Below are 13,293 nucleotides of genomic sequence, written 5' to 3'. Positions count from 1 at the left end.
CCCTGCTTTCTCGCGGGCTCTAATTAAAATAAATCTTTTTTTTTTAAATCTTTAAAAAAAATAAATCTTAAAAGAAAAAAGATAAAGTAAAAAGACTTACTTAAAAGAGCCTGAGCCACCTGACAGTTATATGTAAACCATCCCGTAACCTCAGTCACTGAAGATGAAAAGTAACTGACATCAAAAAGAAAGTGAAAATATCCCCCAAGGAAACTAAAGTTGCAAAGCTGTAAGCCTAGTACGCAGAAAGTTAAAATAAATGGAGGATATGAGGGGTTTTTCTGGATGTATGTGTGATTTTTAAGGCATGAAACAATGTTAGTAAGTTAAATGAAAATTAAGTTAATGATGCCAGTTTTGAGCAGTATTGGGGGATAGGTGAAAAGTATGTGACATAGAAATCAGGACCATGAAAGCAGTATCTCCCAAGGAGAATGAAGAAATGGCACACAGCTGAGTTCCAGCAGAAGAGTAAGTAAAGATGAACATTCGAAAACACTTGTTATTAAACTGAAATGTATTGAAACTAATGAAAACTTTGACTCAATAAAATATTCAAATACTTATCAGCTCAAAGTGTTCATCACAGCATGTTAATAACAAAAATTGTTGACGATCTAAAAAGGGCACCAAGGGAAAGATTAACTAATTCACAATACACAGGATGAAGGTCTGAAATTACACCTTATTTTAAACAATGAACCCAAAAAAGTGGGAGAAAAACCTTCATATGATTGCTTCCACATGGTGGTATCATGGGGGATAAAATGTTTGTACAAGTGTTCTGCCTTCTCTATGGTCTCCAAACTTTTCTGCCCGACATAAACATGCGTTAAGTTTCACATACAAAACCACGCACCCACTCACACAAATGTACATATGTGCCTAAGTGTATGTCACACACACATACACATAAATGAAGGTATGTACATGAAAAGTTCTCCATCAAATGATAAACCTTAACTTAATGTCCAATTATCCCTTGACACCAAAATAGTATTTAGTTTAACTATGCCCCTTTTCATTTTTGTCTCCTTTGAACATGAATGTCCCACATCTCACGATGTCCTGCTTCGAAAATGGTGCAATATATCTCATAGAATGAGCTTTGAAAGATTTTGGGGAGGTAATCTGTGAATCTGTAAATCAACAGATTCATGCAATTGTTTTTATTCATATTGTTGCTCATTGCTATACTACCTAGTATATGTGAAATTACAAATAAACACAAAAGTTTAGGGGCGCCTGGGTGGCTCAGGGGGTTGGGCCTCTGCTTTTGGCTCAGGTCGTGTTCTTGGGGTCCTGGGATCGGCCCTGCTTCAGGCTCTCTCCTCAGTGGGGAGTCTGCCTCCCCCCCATCCCTGCCTGCCTCTCTGCCTGCATGTGATCTCTGCCATAAATAGACAAAATCTTTAAAAAACAAAAACACAAACACAAACACAAAAGTTTAAGAAAACATTAGAGAAATTCAGTATTTAATCTTAAAAAAATGTGGGGTTCACTGGAAACAGTATAGGCTAATGGTTTTCCAAGTCTATCTGAAGACCTGACATGCAAATTCTCAAGGGTCTTCTTCAGGTTTAGATCATCTATTGTCTGAAGAGACCAACGATCTGTTTCTAACTAGCTCTCCAGGTGATTTTTCTTAATGTTCAAATTTTAAGTATCACTCATCTGGTTTTTTTTTTTTTTTTAAAGATTTTATTTATTTATTTAACAGAGATCACAAGTAGGCGGAGAGAGAGAGAGGGAAGCACGTTCCCTGCTGAGCAGAGAGCCCCATGATGCTGGACTCAATCCCAGGACCCTGAGATCATGAACTGAGTCGAAGGCAGAGGCTTAACCCTCTGAGCCACCCAGGCATCCCACTCATCTAGGTTCTTAAAGCACTATTTCTTTATTTACTTATTTATTTATTTATTATTTTTTTTAAAGCACTATTTAAAGACTCAATGGTGCACCTGGATGGCGCAGGTGGTTAAGTGACTGCCTTCAGGTCAGGTCAAGATCCCAGGGTCCTCAGACTGAGCTCCAAGTAGGCTCCCTGCTTCTCCCTTTCCCTCTGTGTCTTCCCCACTCAAGCTCTCCCTCACTTTTGTCAAATAAAATCATTAATAAAATAACTCACATATCTGAGAGACAAAATTCTGTAGAACATGTCAGATGTTACTATGTAACATGTTACTATGTAACATAGTAACATGTTACTATGTTACTATGTCAGATAGTAAATTCTGACAGTCAAATAAAAAATAGACAAGTCAGAAGCTCATAGAAATAGCTACCTAAGGAAAATGACCAGAAAAAGAGGAAGGTGGTCAATGTTACCAGTGTTAGTGACCATCAGCAAAAACAGTATCAGCAGAAACAATGTTAAATGAAATAAATCAGCAGAAACAAAATGGGCATATGATATAGAAAAACAGAGATCCCGTTCCTTTTCTTTTTAAATTATCTTCTCATTCCTTTACATACTGACAGAAAATGAAATCCAATCCTCAAATTACCAGCTCAAAATCATCCAAAGTAAAATGATTTCTTTAAATTTGGGTTTCCAATGGGATGCCTGGGTGGCTCAGTGGGTTAAGCCGCTGCCCTCGGCTCGGGTCATGATCCCAGGGTCCTGGGATCGAGTCCCCCATCGGGCTCCTTGCTCAGCGGGGAGCCTGCTTCTCTCTCTGCCTCTGCCTGCCACTCTGCCTGCTTGTGCTCTCTCTCTCTCTCTCTGACAAATAAATAAATTTGGGTTTCCAGTATGTTTAAAAAGGATAAACTGAAGTACCATTAAGTAATGCACAAGCAGTCCTAGATCCCACCAAACAGGTCTAGATTTTGGAAATTAAGTCAAATATCATGCAGGACCTCTCTATGTCTCTGACTTTGTCAAGTTTAGCAGGGAGAGAATTAATAAACATGAAATAACTCACAGAGAATATTTTTTTAAAGATCTTATTTATTTGACAGAGAGACACATAGGGAGAGAGGGAACACAAGCAGGGGGAGTGGGAGAGGGAGAAGCAGATTTCCCACTGAGCAGGGAGCTCAACATGGGGCTTGATTCCAGGACCCCGGGATCATGCCTTAGGTTGAAGGCAGATGTCCAATGACTGAGCCATTCAGGCGCCCCTCAACAGAGAACTTTTTAAGAGGAATAAAAAAGCAACAGAATTCAAAAAGTTAACTTGTTAGATATGACATTATGATGGCAATTTCATGAAAAAGATAATTCAAGACTGTACTACTTTGGTTGACCTTCACCTCTCTGACACCATTTTTTCATCTTAAAATGATTAACAGCGAAGTTAAACTACTCCAGGTAATGAAGACTATCAGTAAAACTGTAAAAATAGAAAGGGGAAATCATGTAGGAAATGATGAACTGCTGATATTCAACAAATAATTATTACCTAAATGCCAACACTTTCCAGTGCTAGGACTACCAGTCCTGAAACTTCCCCCGAGAGTGCCTTTAATAAATCTTGCCTTGTGCCTACCTCCCCTGGTGTCGTGTTTATCTTGCCTATAAAACCTTACACTGACCACATGGATGCCACTAACCTATAAAAATCTGAAGGAAGACATTAAACAAAAAGCACCAGAACAAAACAAATTAGAACAAAATCAGAACACCCATAACCATGAAGAAAACTGATTTAAGCTCAGGCAAACACAGTAACACGGGAAGAGGAACTGTGCCAGACTATGTCTTCTAACCACAAACTTTAATGTTTCATTAAACACCTAAATTATCCCTAAACCCAATAAACAGATTTTACTTATTTATTTGACAGACAGAGATCACAAGCAGGCAGAGGCAGGCAGAGAGGGAGAGAGGAAGAAGCAGGCTCGTTGCTGAGCAGAGAGCCCAATGCGGGCTCGATCCCAGGACCCTGATCATGACCCCAGCCAAAGGCAGAGGCTTTAACCCACTAAGCCACCCAGGCGCCCCTAAACCTAATAGACAAAAGGAATGCCATTCTTGTGTACTTCACACCTAGATTGCACAGGGGAATACTAATGTTCAGAGTGAATTTTTTTTTTTTGGTGAATCTTTTTTTAAAAACAGTTCTTATTTATTTATTTGAAAAAGAGATAATGAGAGAGAATGAAAGAGCATGAGAAGGAGGAGGGTCAGAGGGAGAAGCAGACTCCCTGCTGAGCAGGAAGCCCAATGTGATACTGGGATTCCAGGATTATGACCTGAGCCAAAGGCAGTAGCTTAACCAACTGAGCCACCCAGGAACCCCAGAATGAATCTTTTTTAAAAAACTATTTTAAATGGAAAAGAACTGGGGAAGTTCCGCTAGTTTAATACTGTAACATATAATTTCAATCATAGTACCTTTACCGAGGTAGGCTAAGAGAATGACAGAAAATCAAAGCTAGGAAAATTAGCTGGTCCTACCCCAACTTACTTTGTAAAAAATATGGTTCTGGAAAAAAGCAGTATTTTTATTTTGTACATTAATATAGGATAAATGCTTAGGATACTAACTGATACATGGCAAATGCCCAACAAATATTTGTTGCAAGAGAAAAGGAAACATACCACAAGTATAGAAAGGATATTCAGAGAAGAACCTCTAAGTGATAAAACAGATATAATCAAATCAAGCTTGTAAGTATAATTCCAGTTTTTCAACTACTGCATTAAAATCCTATTTACAATGTATCTGTGACTTTGGGTGTGAGATTTCTGACCCCACTGCCAACACTAAATACTCAAAAGAAGATAAGTGCTGCCTAATGGCAAAGTAACAACATTCCTGAATGGTTTCAGGTCTCCCCTACTCTTAAACTATACCACTAATAAACTATACATAAGGAACATCTGAGAATTTTTTTTATTATCTAGGTCTTTCCCAAGAAACAAGTAAAATCTTCCAGAATCTACTCTAGAAGTGAGACCTAGCTAATTATTTTCAGTAAACTCCACAGGTAATTCTGAGAAGAAAACCACAATTATGCAGTAACTCTGAGGGCAGAATAAAAATAAGGGTTTGCTACCAAATAAATATCTATGAATGTATGTGTGCATACATGCACATGCTGTACATTAAGTTATCTTTAATAAAGCAAACACAGCACAGAATCAGTACACACATATTTAGAAATATCTGTGTAAGATTTTCCATCAAATTACTTTTCACATCTTGCTCGAAGAAAGTATTTTGTAATGATCACTTTATTTAAAAAAAAAAAATAGGAAGTCCATGAAATGATAAATTCAAAGCCCTAAAACACAGCAAGCAGTATGGTTTCATGGAGTCTGTTCTTCACTTATACCATTAAGGTTTATTACAGTAGATCTAGTTTCTAGTACAGTAGATCCAGTTTCCATATTATTTACCAAAGAGATCTATTATGAACAGTGTTCTGCCACATTAAGAACCCTCAACAGATTCTATACTAGCAAACTTTTCCCCTTTGTGAAGAGAATTTAATTTACCATATTAAACTAAGAAAAAAAGAAAGTACAAGTGTCTATTATTTTTACTTCAATAATTCCATAAACACTGTAAACTCCCTCTCTTTCACACACAAATCCACAAATGCTAACTTAATTTTGAAAAGCTTTTATGGAAGGGCACCTGGGTGGCTCAGTTAATCTACTTCCTCAGGCTTACGTCAGCATCTCAGGGTCCTGAGATCAAGCCCCATATCAGGCTCCCTGTTCAGAGGGGAGTCTGCTTCTCCCTCTACCCCAACTCCTTGTGTTCTCTCAAGCACTCTTATTTATAAATAAAATCTAAAAAAAAAAAAAAAAAAAAGAGCTTTTGTGGAAAACCTATTATAAACACTAAAGGAAAACTTCAAACTCTTTAATATAATTTCACATCAAACCTAACAGTGTTTTCTGGATAACTCAAGTAAATAATAAGGAGATAAATACCTTAGTTTTGCATCTTTAAATAATACTATGTTATTCAAACATTTTTAAAGAATAAGCCCACCAAAAGAAAAACAAATGACCCCCATATGTTGGGAGGAAAATGAAAGGAGAACTTATTCAATACAGCTTAACATCTGTGGCTAATCATTTCGCATATAGAAGAAAACTCAAATAAACTTTAAAACAAAATTACAAACCAAAATTTTAATCAAACCTAAGCCTATTCTAATATGTAAAGCTAGTCAAATTTCAATGTTTAAAAATATGAAAGCAAAAATAAATCAATGATTTATTGTACCACAATCTCAAAGTACCTGTACTCACCACTAGCTGTGCCTCTTTTATCTAAATGTTGACATCTATCTGTAGAAGTAAAAGAGCATCTACATAATATGATACACACAAAATGCTGACATAGTGCAAACATAATTAAAACTCGAATGACAACTTTGGCATTAATCAAACTATCAAAAAGTTGTGTTCTGGGGTGCACAGCTGGCTCAGCTTAAGTAGAGAACATGTGACTCTTGATCTCAGGGTTTTAAGTTTGAGCCCTACGTTCAGCATAGACGCTACTTAAGATCTTAAAAAAAAAAAGGCATGTTCGTATTTATCTGAAAGACTGATACCCACATTCTTAGAATTAATAACATAGTTATTATTTTTATCCTCAAATATTTTAAAGATCACTTAACCTAGGCTTTGTACAAATTAAATAGGTGGATGGAGTGAGAGCACAGGGAACCTTCAGTACCGGTATTAACTCAAAAGCTCCCTAAGTGACTATAATATGCTATCACGGTTGAGAAACAAAACTCTGCATTAACTGCTTCCCAAATAGTAATGTTGATCTCTGTCCCAATAATAATGAGGTCACAATTGTTAAGAGAAAAAAATGAAAGCTAAAAACCTATTTCTCAGGCACTGAAGAAAAACACAAAAATCTATTTCTCAAGGATTGCAATAAAGAAAAATAAGTTAAAAGTAAAAATGCGATGGAGGTTAACATGAAAGTGTTAATATCATGATGGCTGCACAGAAATGTCATTATACTTAACGCTGAACTACATACTTTAAAAAAAGTTAAGATGATTAATTTTATATGCATTTTACCACAATTTTAAAAAATTCAAGGGTTACTGTCCTTTGGAATAAAAATGAAATCTTCCAATTGCTAACACAAGCATAAACAAAACTCAACAGTATACAACTGGTAGCCCAGAAATAAACCCTTAAGTATAAGCCCTTTATTTGTTTAAAAGGTTTCATTTATTTATTTGACAGAGAGACAGACACAAAGAAGCACAAGCAGAGGGAGCAGCAGTTTCCTCAGTGGGCGGGGCTTGATCCTAGGACCCTGAGATCATTACCTGAGCAGAAGGCAGAAGCTTAATGACTGAGTCACCCAGGCACCCCTATAATAAGCCCTTTTAAATACATCAAACGTTTACCAACAAGGGAACCAAGACTTTTCACTGGGAAAAAAGTCTTTTTTTTTTTTTTTAAGATTTTATTTATTTATTTAGTTGACAGAGAGAGAGAGAGAGATCACAAGCAGGCAGAGAGGCAGGCAGAGAGAGAGAGAGGGGGAAGCAGGCTCCCCGCTGAGCAGAGAGCCCGATGCGGGGCTCAGCTCGATCTCAGGACCCTGGGATCATGACCCGAGCCAAAGGCAGAGGCTTTAACCCACTGAGCCACCCAGGCGCCCCGAAAAAAGTCTTTTAAACAAAATACACCGACACAATTGGATATCCACCTGCAAAAGATGAATTTAGATCTCTAATTCTCACAATACATAAAAGTTAACCCCAAATGAATTATATACCCAAATATAATACTTAATACAAAATATATACAGTTTCTTGAGCATTTAAATATGAAATGCTTAAATGAAAATATAAGTTAATCTTTGTGACCTAAGGTTATTCAAAGATACCATTATGAAAACGAACAGGTAACAGAGACTAAGAGAAATATTACAAATCATATGTCAGAGAAAAGATATAAGCTTAAGAGGGAATAATTAAATATTAATTTTAAAAATGGGCCATCTGAAGAGACTTTTCTCCAAAGATTTACAAACAGCCAACAGCCTAGTCACAAGGCAAATACAAATTAAAACTATAAGGTATCACCACTGCACACCCACTAGAGTGGGTATAACCAAAAGTCAGAACGCAGAGAACTAGTAAACTCATAAACTGCTGGTAGGAATGTAAAATGGTAATACTTCCTGGGAAATGATTTGGCAGTTTCTTAAGCTGAACACAAATTTACAATACAAGGCAACAATTTTGCTCATAGGCATCTACCTAACACAAAAACATACTGTTCACACACCAAGATTTACAAACTAATGTTCACAGCAGTTTTAAGTCCATATTAAATAGATTCACAATACAGTATAAATTAATCTCAAAAGCGTTACCTAGGTGAAAGATAAAAAGACTACATATTGTATGATCCCATTTATCTTAACAGACAAGATAGGCAAATCTACAGCAACAGGAAGATTAGAAATTGCCTGGGTCTAGAGTGGAAGGGAGCAAAATGACCGCAAATGATCAGAAGGAACTGAAATGATGGAAATATTAAAAAACTGAACTGGATACTGTTTTCAAAATTTTAAGTTGAATACAGAGTGTTAACTGTACATAAAAACAGGAGTAAGTTTTATTATATATATAATACCCCAAAAAAGCTGTTAAAAAAAAACAACTACCCAATAACGAAAAGATAAACTTGTCTTTCTAAGTATGTATCCCTTAATGTACTCATATCAAAACAAGAAAAACTCCGTATTGAAATAAGTGTGTTTAATCCAGCTTAACAAAGGATGGTTTCCACATTAAAATGCTGAAACAAATGCAAAAATATTAGAAAACTAATAAAATGAGCATTCATTTAGCTAACTAACAACCAAATAGTTAAATTTCTTCAATAACCACAACCTTCATTACAAATACCCCATCAGAGAAAAAAAATCTGGAAATATCCACCAAATAATTCTTGTGTATATACCTAAAATGCACTTCAAATCCCAGGAAAAGACCCACAGTGAATACTACTTGACTATTTCTATTCAGTTAATAGGGTTTATGGTAAATAGTTACTTGTTTAGAATTGTTAACTGTAATGTTTTCCTGTTTAATGGATACAAAAATTACCTTTAAGTTAGAAAATGAGCATTATGAGAGCAAACCAACAAAAGAAAATACACATTAAAACAAAGCTGTTGGGGCGCCTGGGTGGCTCAGTGGGTTAAAGCCTCTGCCTTCGGCTCAGGTCATGATCCCAGGGTCCTGGGATCGAGCCCCGCATCGGGCTCTCTGCTCAGCAGGGAGCCTGCTTCCTCCTCTCTCTCTGCCTGCCTCTCTGCCTACTTGTGATCTCTGTCTGTCAAATAAATAAATAAATTTAAAAAAAAAAAAAAACAAAGCTGTTAAAAATTATATAGGAAAAGGTAGGTAAAATAGGTAAAATTTAAAAATATTATCTTTAAATCAGTGAAATAAGGCATTTTCAAGTGACCCTTGAAACACTAATTTCAAGTACTTTAGGCTTTCCTTCTTCCCAGACAGTGGAGCATTAAAATGTTCAATGTTAAAATCACATGCTTGCGTTTTCAAATTTAGAAAACTAATGCTGATCCCTTTGTAACATGTCTTTAATCTTTACCGTTTTCTGTAGACAAAAATGACAGTTGGTTAAATTAGCAGAGCAAGGAAAATACAAGAGTTTAACATCTGTCTTAACTCAGTCCGAAAATGTGGTTTAAGACTCCCATCCTAGCCTACAATTAAGTAGTTCTTATTCATGATGTAATTTCTACTAGTAATTTCCAAGAACATCGCTATTAAATGTTTCCTAATCAAAGGACTTCAATTCTTTTTTGAAAGATTAAGTATGTCAGTATTACGCGGATTTAAACGGTGTAGTATCTCCCGGTAAGAAAATACTACAAAGTATCCCCCTTAAGAAATACAACATGAATACTTAGACCACATCTCAGCCCGGTAACTTAAGTTCATTAACTACCTTAAGAAAGTATTCACGTGTAAACACCAGTGCAACAAACCGCGTAAGAAAAACTGCAGTTGCATAGAAAGGAAATTCACGAAATGACACAAATGCTCTCACTTGTAAAACTCCTCAAGTGTGGTTTCCACACAATTAGAACGTGGTCCATTATCACAAATTAACATTTTATAACGAAAAAATATATGTAAAATCGAATGCTTCACATTACAATGAGATTTTACTACTAACAACAGTAACAATGGGTAATTTTAACAATAGGTGAAAGCTAATGTGGAATCGATTTATTAAAACGTCATTCATGGGCACCTTGGGGCAGCAGAAGGCAGAACGCTGTTCCGCCCTCTGTTTACTTCGGGAAGTCGACCAATGTTAGCCCTGAGAGAGAGTTCGCGGAAGGACTCCAACCTCAGGGACAGCGTTGGGTGGCGAGTGCGACAAAGAGACCCGCCTAGAATCCTCTGACGGCGGTGCAAGTGCCCTAATCCGGAACGTTTAGACCCCGCACACAGAGGAGTCTCCCCGCGAGGGTAGAGAGTCGTCAGCCATTTTCCCTTACGGTCCAAAATAGGGACACGTTCCTAGAGCGCCGGCACCGCAGCCATTATTGCCCTGCGCGACCGTCTAGCTCAGCCTGGTGCGGAGAAGGCAGGGACTAAGTCCCGCATCTCGTTGGAAAGAGGAAGAAATACTAAGAAACCCCTAGTCTCCCGGCCTCTGTCCGATTCTGGGGTGGGTCCGGGAAGGTACGGGCCGCCACGGACGGCTCGACCCCGCTGACTTCTACCCCAAAACCCCAGTATGGGAAGGTGGGAGGCGGTGGCAACACTCAGTTATTAAGTCTGGCAAAACAAAACAAAACTCCGAGGCCCCTTCCCCGCGAAAAAACAAACCCAAACAGTAAAAAAAGAAAAACAAAAACAAAACAAAACAAAACAAAAAAACCTGCGACGGCTAGAACTGGGTCGTCAGCCGTGAGGAAAAAAAAAGGCACTGCACCAAGTCCGCCGTCCTCCGCACGCGGTGGTCCTCTCACCTCCCCCCCCCCCCCCGCCCCGCCCCGCCCCCCGGGGCAGGGTCTCTCGCGGAGCTTAGATAGGATCTAGATAGTGCGATTCTCCCCAGTCACCTCTTTTTACTCGTCCCGCAGCGGTGTTTCACCTTGCCTTTATCGGCCTTCTCGGCCTGTCCGCTGCACCGCGACTCTCCCTGTTAGCTGTCGACGCCGACACCAACACAATGCGCTCGGGCGGCCGCCTCCCGTGTGGGAGAGGCGGCGGCGGGGACGAGCTAGAGAAAAGCTTAGGAGCTGTTGGAGGCTGACAGGGGCCAGGCTTCCTAGAGCCCCTAAAGGGCGGGGTGCGGGAAGGTCGGGGCTCCAGCGATCGCCAGGCCGGTCCTCTTCAATATGGCGGATCCGCCTCACCAACCCTCCCCCTCCCCCCCCCCCCTTCCCGCACACGCACAAAAAACGCCGGCCCCAGAGACTGCACAGGCGCAGACTCCCACCAACCCCGGCACCACCTAGAGTCTTGATAACCTTTCACCGCTTCCCAAGTCCCGCCCCCGGACCCTCCCCCTACGCCTCCCCAATCGGGTGTCCCTCCGCTGTGCCGTTTCCCCTTCTTCCTACCTTTTTTTTTTTTTTTTTTCCCTCGCTCCCCCGGAACTGGGAAGGAATCCTTGCGCCCATCCGGAAATAAGTCCCGGTTGAAAAGTCTAGATCCGCAAACGCTGGGATATAGGCGGGAAGACCGCAACAGGAAAGGCAACTCTCGCGGCTTTGACCGTCCCACGAAGGGCTGTGACGGGACCCGTCTCTGACCTTCTTCGGTTCTGGCGTATTAGAGGGAAAGGGCTGGGTAGAACACAAACTACAGTAAAGAAAACGGGGGGGTATTAAGACTGTGGCTCTGTTTTCACAACGATCGGCCTGAATAGGTAAGGCAGCAACGCCAGAAGGGTAACTCCATGCTTGAGGCAAACAATTAAGTGACGCAGGAGCGTCGCACGGACAACTTCACTTGCATCGCCGGGTTGGGTTGCATTAGGAATCTGGCCACCCAAAGAACTCGGATGAAAACGTCACCGGACCGCAAGGTTTACCTAGTGGAAGGAAGTAGACCTGAATAAAGACGTGCTGGGACTGCGCACCGTCTTATCTCCTGTACCGGTTGGGTCAAGGCCAACTTTGCATCCCACCTCTTCCCACCTCCATTTCTTGACCGATAGCCAACCCTGATGGCAGAAAGCTAGGAAGTAGGGATTGTACAGGATCCAGTGGACACGGACAGTTGTCCATGTGAATAAGAGGAAAGCCCACGGGTTTTCTTCTGTAGCATATACTGACCCAACCACGTGGATTTTGTACTTCATTAACGTATTTCCTTAACCGATACATCTATATCTTTATATCTATATATCTATATGATATGTATACTGGATTCGCTTTGTATTATTTGTTCCTCTTTGGTGGCCACTACCAGTGTCTATCCATGGAAGATTGCTGATTTGCTACTGATGGAGATGTCATTAATAGTTATTACCTAATCAAGTCTTAAGAACACATCTCCAAATGATATTTTGCAAAGAAAATATTTGCAGAGTATCTTAATGGCCCAAGATCATCATATAGGGAACAATGGAAGCCGAGTCCCTAGCAAAGTGCGATTCGTGCTCCAAATCTGCTAATCATAAGCAAAAGATTATCAGGGCCTTATTTTTGTCTCCTTATTGCCTTCCTCTTGGTAGGTGATATTTAGACATAAACCTTTTTTGAAGGCTTAAAAAATTAAATTTTTGGTAAATATTTTTTTCTGAAATATACATACCTCCTGTGAAGTTCACAGGACGTTAGTTTTTTCTAAGTAAACACCTGTATGTAACCACTAAAGATTTGACTTTCCCTTACTTAAAAGCTACTAGATTGCTATGTGACTATTTAGTGGATCCTGATAGAAGATACAAGTTGTAGAAGAAAACATTAACTACTTTTTAGTACTCAATTTCAATCAATTTTTGAAAAAAGTTACAAATTTTCTTCTAGTGAAGTACTGTGGATAAAGTTCCTGACACTTCAGAATTTGATATAGGTTTCTCTTCTTGCCCCTATTTCCACCCCATTTCAGAGATCATAAATTTAAATTTATTTTAAATATTTAATGTAAATAATAAATTAAATAATAAATTAAAATAAATTTAAATTAAATTAAATAAAATTACATTAAATTTAAATTAAATATTTAAATATTGTAAATTTAAACCTGCCTGGGTGGCTCAGTGGGTTAAGCCTCTATGGCTCGGGTCATGGTCTCAGAGTCCTGGGATCGAGTTCCGCATCGGGCTCTGCTCAGCAGGGAGCC

General features: G+C 39.1%; 1 protein-coding gene across 1 annotated transcript in view; it reads right to left on the bottom strand.

Moving 5' to 3' along the window:
* LOC308337760 (ubiquitin carboxyl-terminal hydrolase 9X-like) overlaps positions 1 to 11,369 on the bottom strand; it is a 155,407-nt gene extending 144,038 nt beyond the window's left edge. The window contains exon 1 of the mRNA XM_080795942.1: positions 11,061 to 11,369. The gene's annotated coding sequence lies outside the window, so the exon portion shown is untranslated. The remainder of the gene's footprint in view (positions 1 to 11,060) is intronic.
* Positions 11,370 to 13,293: the final 1,924 nt, after the last annotated feature.

The sequence above is a fragment of the Martes martes genome (assembly GCF_963455335.1).
Source record: "Martes martes genome assembly, chromosome: Y".
NCBI classification, from domain to species: domain Eukaryota; kingdom Metazoa; phylum Chordata; class Mammalia; order Carnivora; family Mustelidae; genus Martes; species Martes martes.
Note: the sequence above shows the minus strand (reverse complement) of the source record. Positions and strands in the feature narration are given on the sequence as shown.